The sequence below is a fragment of the Plecotus auritus genome, assembly GCF_963455305.1.
Source record: "Plecotus auritus genome assembly, chromosome: 8".
Taxonomy (NCBI): domain Eukaryota; kingdom Metazoa; phylum Chordata; class Mammalia; order Chiroptera; family Vespertilionidae; genus Plecotus; species Plecotus auritus.
The window spans coordinates 29,056,002-29,076,964 of record NC_137782.1 but is presented as its reverse complement, the minus strand read 5'-3'; positions in this window follow the sequence as shown (position 1 = coordinate 29,076,964).

Below are 20,963 nucleotides of genomic sequence, written 5' to 3'. Positions count from 1 at the left end.
TTCTTGCTTTTGTTGTCTTTTATTCACTGCTGTGGCATATAGTAGGTGCACAGTAAACTTGTTGAATGAATTGTTGAATGAATTAATGCATGAACTTGCTTCTATAGTTTACCTCTGCCCACCTCCTATCACGTCTGTTTCTGGTGCAAATTGTTTTGTATTTTAACATTCAGGGATCTAAGTAAAGTAAAAGATCAGCATAGAAACTTAAATGTGCTTTTTAAATACTTGGGGTATTTATCGAGAGCCTGTTAGATATGCCACCTAGCGCTGAGGACGAGAAGAAATGGGAAATGGGAGGATGAAACATAACCCAGGGTTTATCTCCCTTGGGCGGCACACCTTGATGCCAAGATAGGGACCGAAAGTGCCCTCGTGCCAAATTGCATTGACTACCACAAAGGCGAGTCAGGGTGACTGAGCGCTGCGACGCCTGGCACCAGCCTGACTAGGGAGGCGGCAGCTGGAAGACCACCGCGAGGAGAAGGAGCCTGGCTGAGCCGAGAGGCGTGGCCAGATGTTGGGGCACAGGCCTGCAGGTGAAGGTGGTGATGATAGGAGAGCAGGAGGAGGGGTGTGGGGAGAGGGACCAGCCTTCAGGTATTGCAGGGTAGGGCTGGGGGCTATTGGGAAGTAGGGGATGGGGAGAGCGGTCCTCTGCCAAGGTGCAACTGTCAGGAGCCAGAAAGATGTTCAAAACCTTTAACCAGTCACCCCACCCCTTGTCTGGAGGAAATCATCTATAAGAAGAAAATAAAATTGCCCACTTTGGCAGTTTGCAGCCAGAAAATTTGAAAAACCCTAAATATCCAGCAATAAAGGGATGACTATGGGAATTATGGTACAGCCCTGGGATGAAATATTCTGCACGCAGCATATATAAAGGAATTCTTTTTTTCTGTTTGGTTGTTGTTGTTTTCAATTTATTTTTTAAATTATAGTTGACATACAATATTATATTAGTTTCAGGTGTACAACACAATGATTAGACAAAGGGATATTTCTGATGACTTGGGAGGCAATATGCAAACTTCTTATAATGAGACATTATAAAAAGAAAAACAGGGTGTAAAAGTGTTCAAAATTGCTGAAACCGGTTTGGCTCAGTGGATAGAGCGTCAGCCTGCAGACTGAAAGGTTCCAGGTTCGATTCCAGTCAAGGGCATGTACCTTGGTTGTGGGCACATCCCCAGTAGGAGGTGTGCAGGAGGCAGCTGATCGATGTTTCTCTCTCATCGATGTTTCTAACTATCTCTCTCCCTTCCTCTCTGTAAAAAATCAATTAAAAAATAAATAAGTGTTCAAAATTAAGGTGAAATAAATTTGCCTCATGGTTAAAAATCAAGAAAGAACCCCAGAGATTTGGATTGTGGTGTTAAGACAGTGAAATATGAATGAACTGTGTTGAATTAAAGTAGTTTTTTATCTTATGATATTCTAGGAAACTATGTATCAAGAGCAATTTTTATAAACCTTATCTTTACAGTGAGAATTGTGAGTTGTGACTCCAGCTTTAAGTATGGGCTTATAAATGTACAGTTTTTATTTTTATTTTTTAAAATATATTTTTTATTTCAGAGAGGAAGGGAGAGGGAGAGATAGAAACATCAATGATGAGAGAGAATCATTGATCGGCTATCCTCCTGCACACTGGGCATCGAGCCCTGACTCGGAATCAAACCATGACCTCCTGGTTCATAGGTCGACGCTCAAACACTGAGCCACACCGCCTGGTCCTCGGTATCGTAAGTGTTGATATCAATATCTAGTAGGGCAAGTCCTTCCATCTTATTCTCCTTGGGGCATGTCTTGCCCCTTCTTGGCCTTTACTCCTTCACATCAATCTTCCAAATAAAGCTCGTTCCATAAACACACTTGCTGGATTTTCATTAGAATTGATAAATTCTATAGATCAATTTAAGCAATCTTTAGTATTAGTGTATTCAGTCAAACTGGAACCAAACTTTGGTTTTCAAACTGACAACCCTTTCAAGTTGACACCTCAGCATTACAAAAGGTGTCTTTCAGGCAACCAAGTAGAGAACGCTTTTGTTGCTGGGGAAATCAACAGTTAGCTCAACTTAGAACATAAAGAGGCCATCAAGAGTGCTAATGTTGCCAAGAGTGTGAAAGAAACAATGACCACAGGCGATTAAAGACTTAGGTTAGCTTCCATCCCTAGTTAGGGCACACGGGGGTTGTGGGGTGAGGAGTTTAGGCTCAATCCCCAAGAGGAAATGTGCAGGAGGCAACCAATCAATGATTCTCTCTCATCATTGATGTTTTTATCTCTCCTCCCTTCCTCTCTCTGAAATCAATTGAAAAAATAAAAATAGGTATTTCCATTTAAAAAGAAAAAGAAAGAAAGAAGAGCAGACAGTGATAGCATTTGGGAGGCAATGATATGTGAACAAGCAAAGATGCTACATATTGACCCGAAAGACATCCCTGGAGTGCTGAAAGTGATTCGTTTAAGGCTAATAGGGAGTGGTTCCATAAACTTAAGAAGTGTTGTTTCTAGATTAAACCGTGATTAGACATGTTCTGTGAATAAGGAAGGTTAAAACGGAATCATTTGGGGGTCCGGAACAAATTAATTCAATTGACATTATTTCTAATGGGAAAAAATGATTCCATTTTCAAACAAATCACTTCAACAGCCTTCTGGAATGAATTAAGTTAGAGAAACGAGGTTTCATTCTATATAATTTGTGTGTTTTTTTTTTAAAGTTAATCGCACTTTACTTGCATTTTTCCCTGATGGCTCCCATGTTTGGGGGTCTGACGGGTGCCAAGCACTGTGTTATATGTTTCACAAGCACTCTCATTTAACCCCCGAGAGTGGTAGGGGTACTGTTGTTGTCTCCATTTTCCAAATGAACTGAGGGTTACAGGATGGCATGACTTGCCCCAAGTCACCCAGGGGGTGCAGTTGAAGAGCCAAAGTTTGAGCCCAAGTCTATTTAACTCCAAAACTCTCACTTTTAGCAAAGGTTTATTTAAATCATCCCCTGTCAGAAATTTAATTGTTTTCAGTTTTTCCATGTGTAAAAACATTATGATGAACATCTTGGTTACACATTTTGTTTCTGTTTTCCATTGTTTCCCTAGGCTACAATTCTAGCAGGGCATTCCTTTGTCAAAGGGTGTGCTGTATACTGCCTTCTAGAAATTCATGTCAGTTCTACTTCCCCAGCTTGTTTTAGTGTCAGCATTTACCAATCTTTGCCCCTAGTGAACAACCAGGGAGAGAAACTGACATTTTTACAGCTGTTGTAGGCAGCAGGAATGGCACCAGCTGTCTGACCAGAGGGGTCAGACCAGACCTGGGTTCAGCAACCTTGGTACTAAGGTTCTGGCTAGGAAAGAATTCAGAGCAAGACCCAAACTGTAAGAGAACATTTGGTAAATCACAGAGGTGGAAAAGGTACTTCCTAGAAGAAATGGGCTTATCAAACAAGTTCTAGAGATAAAGGAAGGGCCCTTGGAGCTTGGGAGTGAGGAAGCTAATGGTAATGTGCCTGGGGAGGGGGAAGGGAAAGGCACACTGAGTCCTCCATCCTAAGGGTTTTAAGGGCAGAGATTTTAGGGGAGTCCCAGGAGATGTCGTAGAATATTCAGTAGCTTTCCAGGTGTGTCTATTCCGGGTTGTGGTCTCCACTGATTGATTGGCCAGCACCAGGTCATTATTCAATGGAGCTGTACATCAGCTGTGCCTGGTTTTATTGCTTATCTGGGCCCTGGAGCTAAAATACAACTGAGGCCTACATTTATCTCTAGGGAGGAAAGGTCAGGAGGTCCAAACCTCACAACCAGCAGATATGCTAGGGGAGGAAAAGTCACCTTGGGGGTGAGATCCCACCCTACAATTGATTGTCTGTTACTAGGCACCTGGGGCTTTCCACCCTGATGACCTTCTGTATCTGGCTCATCGTCCTTGCTCTGCTCACGTCTAACTGCTTACAGCACAGCCACTTCTTTGGACCAAACACTATACTAACTTATCCTCTTATATTGTCTCATTTGATTCTCTCAAAACAATACCAGGAAACTAACATTCAGAGAGGCATATATGCATTCACCCAAGATCACATAGCAAACCAGGGACATAAAGCAGCCAGTGTGTGTTACATGACTGCTGCTCTCCCAATCTGGCTCAGCTGAGTGGCCACCCTCTCAGAGAGGCATTCCTGACCTCTGTAGTTAAAGTACCACCCCCTCTGTTTACCATGATCTTGTTTTATGTTCATGGAAATTTATCACTGTCCAAATGATCATTAGTTTGCTTGTTATATTAGTCAGGGTTCTGCAGAGAAATAGAAACAATAAAGTGTGTGGCTCATGCAGTTATGGGAGCTGGCCAATCACAAGGTCAGCAGTCAGCAATCTGGAGACTTAAGAGAGCCAGTGATTTAGTTCCAGTCAAAGTCCAAAGGTCTGAGAACCAAGAGAGCTCATGATATAGTTCCTGTCTGAAGACAAGCAAGCTCAAGACTCAGGAAGAACTGATGTTTCAAATCAAGTCCAAAGTCAGGATAAAAGCTGATGTCTCAGTTAGAAGGCAATCAAGCAGGTGTAGGTCCCTCTTATTCAGACTTTTTGTTTCATTCAGGCCTTCAATTGATTGGATGAGGCCCACCCACATTGGGGAGGATTCTCTGCTTTACTCAGTCTGCTAATTTAAATGTTAATCTCATACAAAAACACCCTTGCAGAAACACCCAGATATCTGGGTGCACCATGACCCAGTTAAGTTGACACAAAATTAACCATCACACTAGTCAATTGTTCTCTCTCTACCTTTAGCTGCTAAGGCAGTTCCTTGACATCTGGCACATAGTAGGTGCTCAGTAAATAGCAGTTGAATAAATATCAGAGCTCAGATTCCAGCCCTGGTCTTAGTAACTCCATGTTTATTCTTTTTCTGCAATAAGAAATCCCTTCATGTTGATCACTGATTTTAAAAAAAGAAAAACATTGCATCTAAAGTCAAACCAATGTTTGTGTGCAGATGTATGATATTCTTTTTGTGTTATGTTAGCACCCTGAACTGGGACTCTGAGGGTAAATCAGCTTCTTGTGGATCCTCAGTTCCCAAGAAACAAACAAACATCCATCTTGCCCTTCTCTGTGTGTGTGACTGTAAGTCTAACGGGCCTGCCACAGGGCTGCAAAGTTACTGAGAGTTTTCCTGTCACTACAAAGTAGGAGGAGAAGCAATCATCTGCAGGCTCTCTCCACCCTCCAGGAAAGGTGGCGTGGCTGAAAAGTTATTAAATGACTCACTAGAAACTTGTGACAGTGACTGGAAAGGCTTTAGAACATCTCCACCCACCAGCAGACAGAAGAATAATGACGGTCTAATAAACCAAAAGGGAGCGTCTGTAATGAGCTCTGAGGCCTGCCCTCACCCCTTGGTAAGCTTCTTTATACAATCCGTAACACCTGGACACAGTAAACATTAGATTAAGCCTGGACCTGGGGATTTGTAGTCAGGAGGTCCCCAGAACAAGTTTGTCTTTACATAAACAACTAAAACACACACACTCATATGGTGGAGTGAGCACAAATCATACTTGTATAAATATAGAAGGAATATATTTCATGTAATAAACCTCAGTACCTGAGTTCTGACTAGGAAAGGATTCAGAGCCAAGACTCAAACTATGAGAGAACATTTATTTGGAAAATCACAGAGGTAGAAGAAGTAATTTGTAGAAGAAATGGGCTTAGGAAACAAGTTATAGAGGCAAAGGAAGGGCCCCTGGAGTTTGGGAGTGAGGAAGGTAAAGGTAAGGAGCCTGGGGGGAGGGAGAAGAGAAAGTGGGCCTGCTCCCAGGAGGGAGGGTGAGCTGGGTCCTCTGTGCTAAGGGGTTTAAGGGCAGAGATTTTGGGGGAGGCCCCAGGGGAAGATCTCAATAGAATATTCAGCAGCTTTCCAGGTGTGTCCTTTCAGGATCTAGGTCTTCACTGATTGGTTGGTCTGCACCAGGACAGGGGGTCATTATCCAATGCAGCTGGTCCTGAGGTCAACCATGGGGTCACACTGCATGACTAGTGATATGGTAGTGGAGGAAAGGTCACCCTGAGGTGAGGTCCCACCTTACAATTGTCCTTTGCTAGGCATCCATGACTTTCCACCTGGTGACCTTCTGTACCTGGCCCATCACCCTTGCTCTGCTCATGTCTGTCTAACTACCTACCACAGATCCATTTCAGATATATTTTGGAAGTAGAATTGACACAATTTGCTGTGGGTGAGTATAGCAAGGGAAAGGAAATAAAGAGAATGGCAATATTTTTGGCTTTAATTAGCCAACTTTATTTATTGAACGGGGAAACCTAGAACACTACCTAGTATAGGGAGGAATAAAAACAAGATTGCCAGTGGATATGCCCAGTAGCCCATTTTCTGCATTGTTGCTTGTCCCTCCCTCCCCACTGCCACCCCCTAGTCCAGGCTGTTAGCCTGTCTCCCTGGACTTCTGCAATAGCCTCCATCCTGTTTCATTCCTCATCAGTCCTCCATCACGCTACAGCTGGAGTGGCCTTACCCACACAAACCTTCTTCAGTCACTCCCTGACAAGCAAATAATTGCTTAGTCTAAGACTTCAATAGGTGCTATTGACTTACCAATTTATAAGCTGTTAGAGCCAGAAGGGCCCTTAACAGCCATTTACTTCAAATTCTCAGTCAAGTGGTCTTTATGCTTCCACATTCCTCAACCCCCTGCTCTGTCATTACAAGAGGCAGTGCAACATGGTGACAGGAGCCAGGTTTTTAGAGTCAAATAGAACCTGCATTCAGTTTAGGTAAGTTACTTAAGTTCTGGGCGCCCTAGTCATTTTGTCTGTAAGGGGAAAAAACTTTCCTTTTTAATTGGTGTGTTGAGGGTCAACAGAACACATTCAGGTTCAGTGATTGACCAGAGGATTTATACAACTCAGAAAAGCAATTATACTCATGGTTACAGTTTATTACTACAAAAGAATAAAGATTAAGATCAGCAAAGGAAAAGTGCATAGGGCAGAGTCTAAGAGAGATAAGAGTGAGCTTCCAAGTGTCCTTACCCAGAAGAGTCCTACAGACAGTTCTTAATTCTCCCAGCAATGATGTGTGACAATATGCACAGAATGCTGCTAAACAGAGAAACTCACCTGAGCCTTAGTGCTTAGGGTTTTTGTTGAGAGTCAGTCACAATGGCATGGAGCACCGGCATGACTGACCACAGGTATTCAGTCTCCATTACCCCCACCCCCAGGTCAAACTGAAACAGCATGGTCCTTGGCCTTGGGAAATAAAAACAGTGTTCACCATAAATCACATTGTTAGCATAAGCTATCTGGCATACCCCAAGGCCCCAGGTATACAAAGACATTCTTATTAGGTGGGATATTCTAAGGGTTTCTGTTGTGTCCCAGAAGCCAGTCAAGTCCTTCTTGGAGTGTGCAGAGCTTAGCACCTCAAGCCTGCTGAGTTATCCTTTCAGTGCATACTTGTTTTGAACACTTGCCATGGGTATCAGCCAGAGTCCAGTCAGGAAAATTGAACCCACTATAGTTATTTTAAAGGGGGGGAATTTAATAGGGGTTGGTCACACAGGTAATAGAATAGCTGGGGAGCTAAGCAGGAGACACTGAGGAAACCCAGAAGTTGGGCACAGAAATAGGAAACTCCTACTGCTCCTAGGACTAGAGGTGGTATTACTAAAGCCCAGAAGCTGAGTCATTGTGGGAACTGATATGTGGGGGCTACCTGGTGGGTAATGGGCCCACAGAGGGAAGGGATGTCCAGTGGGGAGTGAGAACTACAGAGGAACATCAGGTCCCATTTCACCCTCAAGGAGAGGGAGAAAGGGATAAATACCTTGGCCTCTCACTTCCTCCTATCTGTCAGTCTCCCACTTGAATGTTCCATGAACCAAGCTATGAACCAACTGGAGCCTGGGCAGTGTCGTTTCCATAAGAGGTGGGGGCGGGGGCGATCCCACGAAATGAGTCAGACACCATTTACTTAGGACCTGTTCTTTAAAAAAAAATTTAATATAATTTATTGGGGTGACATTAGTTAATAAAATTACATAGGTTTCAAGTGTACAATGCTATACTGCATCATCTGTAAATTGTATTGTGTGTTTATCACTCAAAGTCAAGTCTCCTTTCATCACCATTTATCCACCTTTATTCTCTTCTACCTGCCCCCCATCCACCTTTCCCTCTGGTAATTACCATGCTGTTATCTGTGTCTCTGAGTTTTGTTTTCTTAATCACTTCACCTTTTTCACCCAGTTCCTAACCTCCTTTCTGACAGCTGTAGACTGTTCTCTGCATCTATGACTGTTTCTATGTTGTTTGTTTGTTTTATTCATCAGAGTCCACAAATAAGTGAAATAATATGGTATTTGTCTTCCTCTGACTATTTTTTTCACTTAGCATAATGCTCTCCAGCTCCACCCATGCTGTCCCAAAAGGAAAGAGTTCCTTCTTTTTTATGGCCCAGTAGTATTCCATAGTGTAAATGTACCACAGCCTTTTGTTGTTATTGTTAATCCTCACCCAAGGATATTTTTTCCTTGATTTTTTTAGAGAGAATGGAAGCAAGGGGGGGAGAGAGAGAGAGAGAGAGAGAGAGAGAGAGAGAGAGAGAGAGAGAGAGAAACTTCGATGTGAAAGAAACACATTGATTGGGTGTCTTCCACATGGGGCCCTGACTGAGGGTTGGGGAATGACTCTGCAACCCAGGTACATGCCCTTGACTGGGAATAAACCAGAGACCCTTCAGTCCGCAGGCCGACACTCTAACCAATGAGCCACACCAGCCAGGGCAGCCACGGCTTTTTTATTTACTCATCTACTGATGGCACTTGTGCTTTTTTCCGGTCTTAGCTATTGTAAATAGCACTGCAAAGAACATAGGAGTGCATATATTCTTTCATTTAGTGTTTCAGGTTTCTTCGGATATATGCCCAGAAGTGGGTCATAAGGCAGATCCATTTTTATTTTTTATTATTTTTTTTAATATAGTATATTGATATTTTACAGAGAGGAAGGGAGAGGGATAGAGAGCCAGAAACATCGATGAGAGAGAAACATCGATCAGCTGCCTCCTGGGGATGTGCCCGCAACCAAGGTACATGCCCTTGACCGGAATCGAACCCGGGACCCTTCAGTCCGCAGGCCGACGCTCTATCCACTGAGCCAAACCGGTTTCGGCGGCAGATCCATTTTTAATTTTTTGAGAAAACTCCCTACTGTTTTATTTTCTTTTTAAAATATGTTTTTATTGATTTCAGAGAGGAAGGGAGAGGGAGAGAGATAGAAACATCAATAATGAGAGAGAATAATCATTGATTTGCTGCCTCCTGCATGCCCCCTACTGGGAATCGAGCCCACAACGGGGCATGTGTCCTGACTAGAAATCAAACCATGACCTCCTGGTTCATAGGTTGACACTTAACCACTGAGCCATGCTGGCCAGGCGATAACTATTTCTTAAGGTTGTTTTCAGATTTTAAACAAGTGTACTATAGCTCTTGATAAACATTGTTTTGTAAATAGCTGTTCCTTTCCACCTATAGACATAAACTCCTCCAGAGTCTAGACTCAATCTTTTTATACTTTTATCCTTAGTATTTAGCACAGTAAAGATTTACTGAAGGAATTGGAGGTGAGAGATAAAGTAGAGAAAAGAGCCACAGATTACTCCAGAGCTTCTAATCTGGACAAACAGATGGGTTGTGACTAACAGGGACGTCAAGGTGGGAGCAGGTTTCATTTGTTTGTTTATATGAGTAAAGTATATTCTAGTTTATACAAATTGCATTTGAGCCATCTGTAGAATACCCAGGTTAATTTATCCAAATTTTAATGAAAAAAAAATACAGGTCTCAAGCTCAAGAAAGTAGTGTGGGGTAAAGCTAGAAAATGTGCCACAGGTGCTAAACAGTGGTCTGTGGGCTAAATCCATACTATTAATGGGTTTCATTTGGCCAGAGCAATTTTTTAAAATAGAGATTATTTTTTAGAGTGCTTTTAGGTTCCCAGCAAAATTGAGCAGAAGGTACAGGGAATTCCTTCATACCCCTTTATCCCCAACACACACACAGCTTCCTCAACTATCACTATCCCCCATCATAGGGGCACATTTGTTACAGTCAATGAATCCACATTGACATCATAATAAACCAAAGTCCATATTTTACCTTAGGGTTCACTCTTAGTGTACATCCTATGGATTTAGGAAAATTTATAATTATATGTATCTGCCATTATAGTATCATATGGAGTGTTTTCAATCTTCCCTAACAATGTTCTATGCAATTTTAAAAAATATTTTTTTATTGATTTCAGAGAAGAAGGGAGAGAGAGAAACATCAATGATGAAAGAGAATCATTGATCATCTGCCTCCTGCACGCACCCTACTGGGGACCGAGCCCACAACCCAGGCATGTGCCCTTGACCGGAATTGAACCCAGGACCCTTCAGTCTGTAGGCCAGTGCTCTATTCACTAAGCCAAACCAGTTAGGGCATCTGTGCAATTTTTAAGATAAATTGCCAACAGTTTAAAATTGGGAGATTTGTTATAAAAACCAAGAACTTTAGCCCTGACCGGTTTGGCTCAGTGGATAGAGCGTCGGCCTGCGGACTGAAGGGTCCCAGGTTCGATTCCAGTCAAGGGCATGTACCTTGGTTGTGGGCACATCCCCAGTGGGGGGTGTGCAGGAGGCAGCTGATCGATGTTTCTCTCTCGTCGATGTTTCTAACTCTCTATCCCTCTTCCTTCCTCTCTGTAAAAAATCAATAAAATATATTTAAAAAACAAAACAAAACAAAAAAAAAACACACAAGAACTTTAACTTCTGTTGAAAAATAAGACATCTGGAGATCCTAATCCCATGTTCTCCAAAGGCAACAACTAGCTGGAGCTTTTAGGCAGGCAGGTTCCCATGCTCAGGTTTGTTTCAATCATTTTCATTCTACCCCTAAGTTACCTTAGTTGGCTCCTTTGTCTTAGATCGATGGTAGTTGAAACAGGGAGATTAGGGAATGAGGAGAGAAAGCAGCCAAGAATGGATCCTACTAAAAATTAAGAGGTAAAAGAAAGGCACAGTGGTAGGTCCTGTGTTCACTAGACCCTTCTACCTCTGGACCCTTTTCTGTGTTTCCCTAATGCTTTACTTGGCTTCTTGTTGCTTCATCAAGAAGCTAATCATTGTTAATCTTGTTCTTGGAATTCCTTTCCATACTTTTATTCTCTTTTCTCTTTCCCAGCAGAAGGTTATTGAAAGCTAGAAATTAAAAATAGCTCTGTTCTTCCCATTCATTTTAATAAAACTCTTGGATTTCATACTAAGACTGAATGAGATAGCAAGTCTTGAGGTATTTTGCCAAAATTATTAACTGACCAAAAATATTGGTGACTACAGCTTTGTCATGTAGAATTAAAATGACCTGGAATAATTACTCTTTGTAAGGGCCTATGGGTTGTTTTCTGATATTCTAATCATGACTAACATGTGGATAGCAATTTACAGTGTAAAAAGTACTTCTTACATACATAATTCTAAACTCACAGCTCTCTAGTGAGATAAGTATCATCCTCCCCTTTGTGTGATAGTTCTATTTGTATTAACATTGATTCTGGATTCTGCTTACTACATCATTGCAAAGGCCAGCATAAAACACTTGCCAACTGATGCTGTCACCAGCAAATCAAAGTTGGAAGGTATTTAAAGAAAACAGGAAAAGCCTGTGGAAAATGCCTTGTCTTAGCAACTTTAGAGTGAGATATAATAAATGCTGGCTCTAAGGACAATGAACAATTTGGCAGTCTCAGGCCCAATGCCAAGAGGAAAAATGAAATCCTCATTTACTCAATAAAAATTAGTCAGACCTTGCCAAGCTTTGACCTTGGAGGGTCTATAGTTTAAAATCATATAATTAAACTAAAACGTGTATTCAAAGACATCCTATGATTTTACTTTTCAGTGTTAATCTGTTTTCTCTGTTGTGAATCTTAAACTACAGTTTCATCATTTATATCCCTAAACAATAACCCAATATTATTGGGTTTTATATTATCCCTTATATAGGAATATATAAAGATCTTAAAAGTGGGTAGGGGAAGTAAAGGTATGGGTCTGTGGCTATGATGTGAAGAACCTTGAGGAGACTGTACTGTATTAGCCTATCTGTGAAATCTACCACAAAGAATGGAATTGAGGTCTTCAAGAAGGATCCAGAAACCAAGAAAAGCTAAGGTCCTTGGTTAATGTCTCCTAACCTCTCAATGGGAAGTTATTTATTGGCTCTTATTCAGCTGGGACCATTACCTAAGAAGAGTAGAAAGATAACAGTAAGGGGGAAAGGAATTTTGAAAAAGAAGAGGGACAGAAAGCAAAGACAAGTTTCACCCTCCAATTGTGTCTTAGGTCTCCTTGAGGCTCCATTAACCCCCTTGGGATGATTTATCTCCACGAGGCTTTACCTCCTGTTATTCTTCCAATCTTCCAATAATCAGGGGCACGTGAAGTGCTGCATGCAGGTATGCGCACACACACAGAGACAGACAGTTGCTCTGAACTTGGGATGATGCCTGTGGCTAAAGAGACTTTTCATCTACCACCTACACTGAATTTTGAAGACATACACATCATTTAGAAATTGAAACTCTTCAATATCCCTTCTATTAGCCATTTACTCTCGTCCTCACTCCAACAAACAGTCCCACGGACAGTTTCCTCAGAATAGCAAACAAACACGAAAAGCTGGTTGAACAGACGGTCTGCAAAATCCTGTACTCCAGATTCTTCTGCTCGGAAGACTGCACAGAAAAGGAATCAGATATAGACACTTGGTTCAGTTCTCCCCAAATTTAAAAACATTGTTCCTCCTTAAGAATAGCTGGCCAAAATGTTATTATTACTCAACAGCTTCTTCTTCAAGGGAGAAGACAATCTTGTGTTTTACTTTTAATGATGATAGCATATTTTTGAAGGTCTTTTCTTCTACCATAATTATCACATACATTATACAGGTGATCCCTAAGGCTTGTCAGTCTAAAGGCAGATGCCCAAATTGTATTAGGTTTAGAGGCTGTGAAAATGCTGCTCACATACGTCGTTTCTTCTCTTCCACCATTAAATATTCCATTAGATTTCACTGGGTTTCCCACACTTGTATACCATCCACTCCATTTTTGCCAAATTTACCCATCATTGTGCACGATCTTTATGATTGTTTCCATTTTGTTGTACTTATGCTCTTATTTACTTCACACTGACTTTTAAATTAACTCACACTTTTCTTATTTTAAGAGAAAACTTTTGGAAGCAATCTGTATCCATTGACAGATGAATGGATAGAGAAAAACTGTACATATATACAATGGACTAGTATTCAGCCATAAAAAAGAGTGAAATCTTGCTATTTGAAACAACATGGACAGACGCTGAGGACATTATACTAAGTGAAATAAGTCAGACAGAAAAAGACAAATACCCTATGATCTCTTTTATATGTGGAACCTAAAAAAACAAAAACAAAAAAAATGAACAAATAGATACAGAGAACAGACTAGTGGGGGATAGAGGGTGTGTAAAATGAGTGAAGGGATACAAGCCATTTTACTGTAAGTGTGCTCTCAGTGCAAATGGGAAAGACAGCTCACTGAGCTCAGGACACTGCTGCCCAGGCCAGTGTGTATAATCCACAGCCTTGTAACAGGATTGCAGAAGTGTGGCTTCTGCTTCTATCAAGGGAGAAAGAATAAGCAGATGAGAAAGAAAAGAAAAAAAACTATTACCTGAAATTGTACTGACTTTGGCTTGTTCAGAAACTACTTCCCCTTTCAAAGTCACTTTGTGAGCACTGACCATACCAGAATAATGAGCATTCTCTGCGGCTGGCTGAAGGGTGAGTCAGGATTCTAAATTCTGGCTGCAGTGCCGGGGAAATGGAAACACCAGTGAAGGAGTACATCATGATGTCAGCAGTTTCTGAGGGCTGGTCAAAATGCTTTAAAAAACATACCAAAAAAGTGGCTTTGTGATGCAGTAAAAACATTTAAATGCCCCACCGCCCCCAAATGAAGCAAAGGATTTGCTAAAAGCAAATCTAAGGGCTCACAAAAAAGATTTTTTTTAAAAAAAATCTAAAGGCTCAGGGCATCTGTCCTGAAGCAGGAAGAAGTTTTGCTGTTTTGCCTAGCATTCAACATGCCACCATTTAAGCATATTGTGGCATTTAATAGATGCAAAGGAGATGGTACAAAGTGTGGAAGTGCAGTCTCCCCAAACTCTGTGGACAACTCTGAATGGCATGCCCTGAATAAAACTCCTCTGTCCCTTCATTAACGATCCAAATCCACGTTTCAGAAATTCTTTATCCCTAAACTTCACATCACTTTGAAAAACAATGATCACCAAAATGTCAACACATACAATCTCGTATAACTGACAAAGGATTGGTATCCAGAACATACATAAAGAACTCTTTCAATTCAGTAAGAAAAAGGCAATAATCCAACAGAAAAAAGTGAGTAAAATTGGCCCATCTTAAAAGAAGGAACTTGAATAGCTTACAAATATATTACCTCACTGGTAATCTGGGAAATGCTAATTGAAAAAATGAGAAAATGAATGAAAATTCATGTTCACACCAAAAAACTGTACACAAATGTTCATAGTTGTATTTGTAATAGCCCAAAACTGGAAACAGTATGAGTCTTTCCATGGATTATGGTTAAGCAAACTGGCCCATCCATACCATGGGACACTATTCAATAATGAGGAATGGACTGTTTTTTTGTTTTGTTTTTAAATAAATCTTTATTGTTGAAAGTATTACATATGTCCCCTTTTTCCCCCGCAATGACTCCCTCCAGCCCGCTCCTGCCCCCACCCCAGGTCTTCAGCACCCTATTGTCTGTGTCAGGAATGGACTGTTGATACACACAACTCAATGACTCTCCAGGAAAGCATGCTGAGTGACAAAAGTCAATCATAAAAGGTCACATACTGCATGATTCCATTTATGTAACATTTTTGAAAGGACAACATTTTGGAAATGGAGAACCGGGATTAGGAAGGAAGGAGAGGGTGGAAGGAAAGTAGGGGTGGCTGTAAAAGGGCAATTAGGAGTGAATCATGGTGTTGTAACTGTTCTGCACCTTGAGTATAGACCTACATGCACATGAGATATAATTGTATAGAACTGAATAAAACACACAGAATACAAGTAAAATTGGGAAAATATGAAAAAAATTGGTGGACTGTATCAATTTTAATATCCTGGTTGTGACATTATACTATACTTTTGCAAGATGTTACCATTGGGGTAAATTGGGTAAAGGATATGTGGATCTCTCGGTATTACTTCTTTCAACTATGTGTGAGCCCTAGCCATTTCAGCTCAGTGGATAGAGCATCAGCCTGCGGACTGAAGGGTCCCAGGTTCGATTCCGGCCAAGGGCACATGCCCAGGTTGCGGGCTCAGTCCCCAGTAGGGGGCGTGCAGGAGGCAGCCAATCAATGATTCTCTCTCATCATTGATGTTTCTATCTCTTTCTCCCTCTCCCTTCCTCTCTGAAATCAATAAATATTTTTTAAAAAATCAACTATGTGTGAATCTACTATTATCTCAATAAAAACAAACAAAAAAGAGACACCATATTTCATCCATTAGATTGGCAAAAAATTAAATAATCTCACAATATAAAGTGTTGGCAAAAATTTCAAAAACATGATGCCCTTACCCACTGCTGCTGAGAGTATAATTTGGTATGGTCACTTTTGAGAGTAATGTGGAGGACAACCAGAGATATTTAAAATACACACTTTTCACTGCCCCCCGCCATTTTCCTTCTGGGTTTGTATACTTTGGGAGACTCTTCCACATGTCCCAAGGAGACCTGTATACAAGGGTGCTTATTACAACATTGTCCAGATAGCAAAACATGAATGTCCTCCAACAAGTGAATGGCTAAATACAAAATAGTATATTTATAATACACAGCAGAAAAAATAATGAACTAGATTATATATATATATCCTATATAATAAAACCCTATTATGCTAAGTGTCCAGTCGGCCGTTCAACCAATCAAAGAGTAATATGCTAATGATATGCTAAGGCCACTCAACCGCTAGCTATGACATGCACTGAACACCAGGACGGCAGTCAACCAGTCAACCAGTCGCTATGACATGCACTGATCACCAGGGGGCAGATGCTCCAACCGGTAGGTTAGCCTGCTGCTGGGGTTCGGCCGATAGAGACTGAGCAAGACAGGCCGGACACACCCTGGAGCCCTCCCACGGTCCCTCTCCGGCTGGCCAACAGCCCGCATCCCTCCCTGGCCTCTATCGATCATGCACAGGTGGGGTCCCTCGGCCTGGCCTGCACCATCTCGCAATCTGGGACCCCTCGGGGGATGTTGGAGAGCCGGTTTCGGCCTGATCCCACAGGCCAGGCCAAGGCACCCCACTGGTGCACGAATTTGTGCACTGGGCCTCTAGTGTGTGTGTGTGTGTGTGTGTGTGTGTGTGTGTGTGTGTATATATATATATATATATATATATATATATATATATATCAGAAAAACAATATCAGCCGTGGCTGGTGTGGCTTAGTTGGTTGGAGCATCATCCAGTACAATGAAATATTGTGGGGTTTGATTCCCAGTCAGGGCACATACCTAGGTTTCGGGTTTGAACCTGGTCAAGGCACATCAATGTCTGTCTCTCTCTCTCTCTCTCTCTCTCTCTCTCTCTCTCATCAATAAGCATATCCTTGGATGAGGATTTTTTTAAAAAGAAGCACAATATCAAATTTGAAAAGCAAAGTACAGATTGATATTTATTTATTTGGAAAATATTTAAATGCCTCCCCTGTATATGCAGCTGTTCTAGAACCTGGGAATACAGCAGAAAATAGACAAAGTCCTTGCTTTGTGGATATTATGTTCTTGTAAATGTAAGGGGACACAAGTTAGCAAACAGATATGCTACTATTTATGTAAAATTTTAATTTTTCATGTATGGTTTGATATATATGTATATATATAATTTTTAATATACATATAAAAATAGACCAGAAGGATATACACAATATATCAGAAGGAAAGAAAAAAACTGGGACTTGGGGTGAAGAGAGTTAAAGGGAACATTAGCTGTATCTTTAATATTTGAATTGCCTAAAAGCCATTCTATTGCCAGGTATATAAATTCAAATGTTCTCTTTTGTAGTTACAATGCATAATTGAAAGATATTTTCCTAGCATAAAAATTTACAGTCTAAAGTTAATGTTTCTTAAATTGAAGTCTGAGTACAGCTCTCAAGATTGAGAAATTGATTATTGATTCATTCTTTCCAAACACATGACTAATTTATAAACAAAATGTCCATTTGTGTACATTTCCAAAGAAAAGGGCTGAAGATATAGGAAACAAATGTATAGATTAGATTTTGACTCTCCTTTTCTTACCACCATGCAATTGATTGGATTAATCAGGTTATGAGTATAGTTAACAGTCCCTTATGATATGTGGGTTAAAAACACCGGTCCAAAAAAAGCAACAACAAAAAATCAGTTCTTTTTGGAACTTGTAGAAACTCTGTGCAACTCTCTAGGTCTCCTATTCTCATTTAAAATGAGAAGATTAGACTAAATAGTCTGAGATTAGACTAAATATTCTTCTTGATCTTAGATTCTAATTCACCCAATTATATGAGTTGTCAATTTAATCTTGGAAAATCAATTACATTATTTTGTAAATTATGAGAGCTACATGATAAAATTGTACACTTTATAATACTGTCTCAAAGAATAATTTAAGACATCCCATCAAAATAGTATTTGGAAATGATTTAAACACATTATTTTTCTATTCCTACCTATTTCAAAGTTTCAATAATGTAGGTGCTTAATAAGAAATTACTTTTTAAAAATGAATGCATCTTCCTAGCTGTAGTTTTTCAGTGGTTAGAGCATTGGCCCGCTTCAATTCCTATCAAGGGCATGTACCTGGGTTGCGGGTTTGATCCCCACCCAGGTGAGGGCGCCTGTGGAAACTAATCAATGGATGTCTCTATCTCCCCACTCGCTCCTTCCATCCCTTTTACTCTCTCTCAGGTGAGGACAAAGTAAATAAATAAAAATGAATGGGTAGTTTTCTTTTAAGAATGGGTAGTTTTACTTTAAATTATTTGCAAATAAAGTTTTTCTCTTACCAGTTAGTTTGCAGAAGTAGAGACAGTTTCAATTTGAGGTCACAGAGGGCAAAGGCAACTGATGGAACGCTAAATTATTTTTTTTTAAGAATAGTTATCCGGCCAAAGCCGGTTTGGCTCAGTGGATAGAGCGTCAGCCTGCGGACTGAAGGGTCCCAGGTTCAATTCCGGTCAAGGGCACGTAACTTGGTTGCGGGCACATCCCCAGTAGGAGTTGTGCAAGAGGCAGCTGATCGATGTTTCTCTCTCTTCGATGTTTCTAACTCTCTATCCCTCTTCCTTCCTCTCTGTAAAAAATCAATAAAATATATTTAAAAAAAAAAAAGAATAGTTATCTGGCCAAAATCTGGGCATGTGCCCTGACCAGAACCGAACCAGCAATCCTCCAGTTCGTAGGTGGAAGCTCAATTGAGCCACACGGATCAGGATGGAATACTAAGTTATTAATCAATGTTTCACATTTTCCTTATCATTAATTAGCATTCCCTACATATCATCTTAAGGAGTCAATGGGAAATTGTAGGATTAGGTCTCAGTAACTCCTGGGACGCTGGAAGCTTTGTGTTTAAGCACTCTGCCTCTGTTTGAAGCATGTCCTGTCATTTATTTACACTATTACCTTTAACAGATTACTTAAATCCTCTGGATTTTTTTCCTCATGGGGATTTCGTGAAAACATATCAAAAGGTTATAGCCTGGCTGGTGTGGCTCAGTGGTTGAGCATCAACCTATGAACCAGGACATCATGGTCAGGACACATGCCCAGGTTGTGGGCTCGATCCCCAGTAAGGGGCATGCAGGTGGCAGTTGATCAATGATTCTCTCTCATCATTGATGTTCTATCTTTCTCCCTTCCTCTCTGAGATCAATAAAAAATGTATTTAAAAATAAAATAATAAAATAAAGAGGCTATAAACAATGCCTGGCATATAGTAAGTGCTCAATAAGTAATAACAATCATAATGGGTAACACTTTAGTAGATATTACTCTATGCTAGGGACTGTTATAAAATTTTATACTATTAGCTATTTATTAGTATAACTGATGCCTATTTCAGGATTTAGCTTAGTAAACTATGTTTCCCCTTCAGAAGCGGGCAGGATAGGTGAAAGTTATTCTCCTTAACCTTAGCTGCAAACATTCCAAGTCACAAAGACTATTTTCCTGCTGGCTGAGATAAGACATGGAAGGGTTTTAAAGGATATATACCATTTCCTTTCCTTTTATCAGCAGAAGTTAAGGCATATACTATGCAGTTGAGCTCTTTAGCAGAAATTAAGAGTTGGCAAGTATTGCTTCTCAACGGGTACAAATTTTAAGAAATCCTGAATCATGCTGAATCATAGCATTTTAGTTGGTCCTCTTAATATTTTCTTGTCATCCTACAAGATTACGGGCAAGGTCTGTGACTTAACTAGTCACCTTTGTAATCACTACAATCTTGAGCACAATAACTGGGTAAGACTGAACACGAGGGGAGAAGGGGGATAAAACACATTTATTGCCCTAACTGGTTTGGCTCAGTGGATAGAGCGTCGGCCTGCGGACTCAAGGGTCCCAGGTTCGATTCCGGTCAAGGGCATGTACCTTGGTTGCAGGCACATCCCCAGTAGGAGGTGTGCAAGAGGCAGCTGATCGATGTTTCTCTCCCATCGATGTTTTTAACTCTCTATCCCTCTTCCTTCCTCTCTGTAACAAATCAATAAAATATATTTAAAAAACACACACATTTATTGCCCTAGCCAGTTTGGCTCAGTGCATAGAGTGTTGGCCTATGGACTGAAAGGTCCTACGTTCAATTCCCGTCAAGGGTACATGCCCGGGTTTCAGGCTCGACTCCCAGTGTGGGGCGTGCAGGAGGCAGCAGATCAATGATTCTCTCTCATCATTGATGTTTCTATCTCGCTCTCCCTTCCTCTCTGAAATCAATAAAAATATATTTTAAAAAACAGCCAAATTGCCCTAACCGGTTTGGCTCAGTGGCTAGAGCGTCGGCCTGGGGACTGAGGGGTCCCGGGTTCGATTCCGGTCAAGGGCATGTACCTTGGTTGCGGGCACATCCCCAGTGGGGGGTGTGCAGGAGGCAGCTGATCGATGTCTCTCTCTCATCGATGTTTCTAACTCTCTATCCCTCTCCCTTCCTCTCTGTGAAAAATCAATAAAATATATTTAAAAAAAAAAAAAAAAAACAGCCAAATTTACAGAGGAGGAGAATATAACAGGAACCTTTCTTCAAATACAGTTGGCAGTTTATCTTTTTAGTGGATTGTTTTTTTTTCTTTCTTTCTTATTTTTAAACGTCTCTGTGAATAGGTGTATCCAAGGGCATATCCAGGCGGCATGAATAAATGGAATTAAATTCCATCGTAGACCTTCTCTGGAGATAGTCAGACTGCCTCATGATCAGTTTGGTTCTATTAATAATAGTCATTATGGAAAGCTGGATGCCAGGTAGAGAAGAGCCATTAGCTATTACTACTCCCAAAGCCAAGCAGCAAAGATTACATTACATTTCCATTCCTTCCACTTAAGTCTTTTAAATCCTATAGGAGAACACTATGTCCAGTGTATTTCACAGCCACCCTCATTAAAAAATATAGATTAGGAACATTCGTCCTTGAATAGCAAACATTTTATGTAGCTCTATGGTTGGAATTGTAAACAAAAGTCAAGCCAGGAAATATTAATTTGTGTTTCTTGAGACAATTTTAACTTGTCTTCCTAGTATG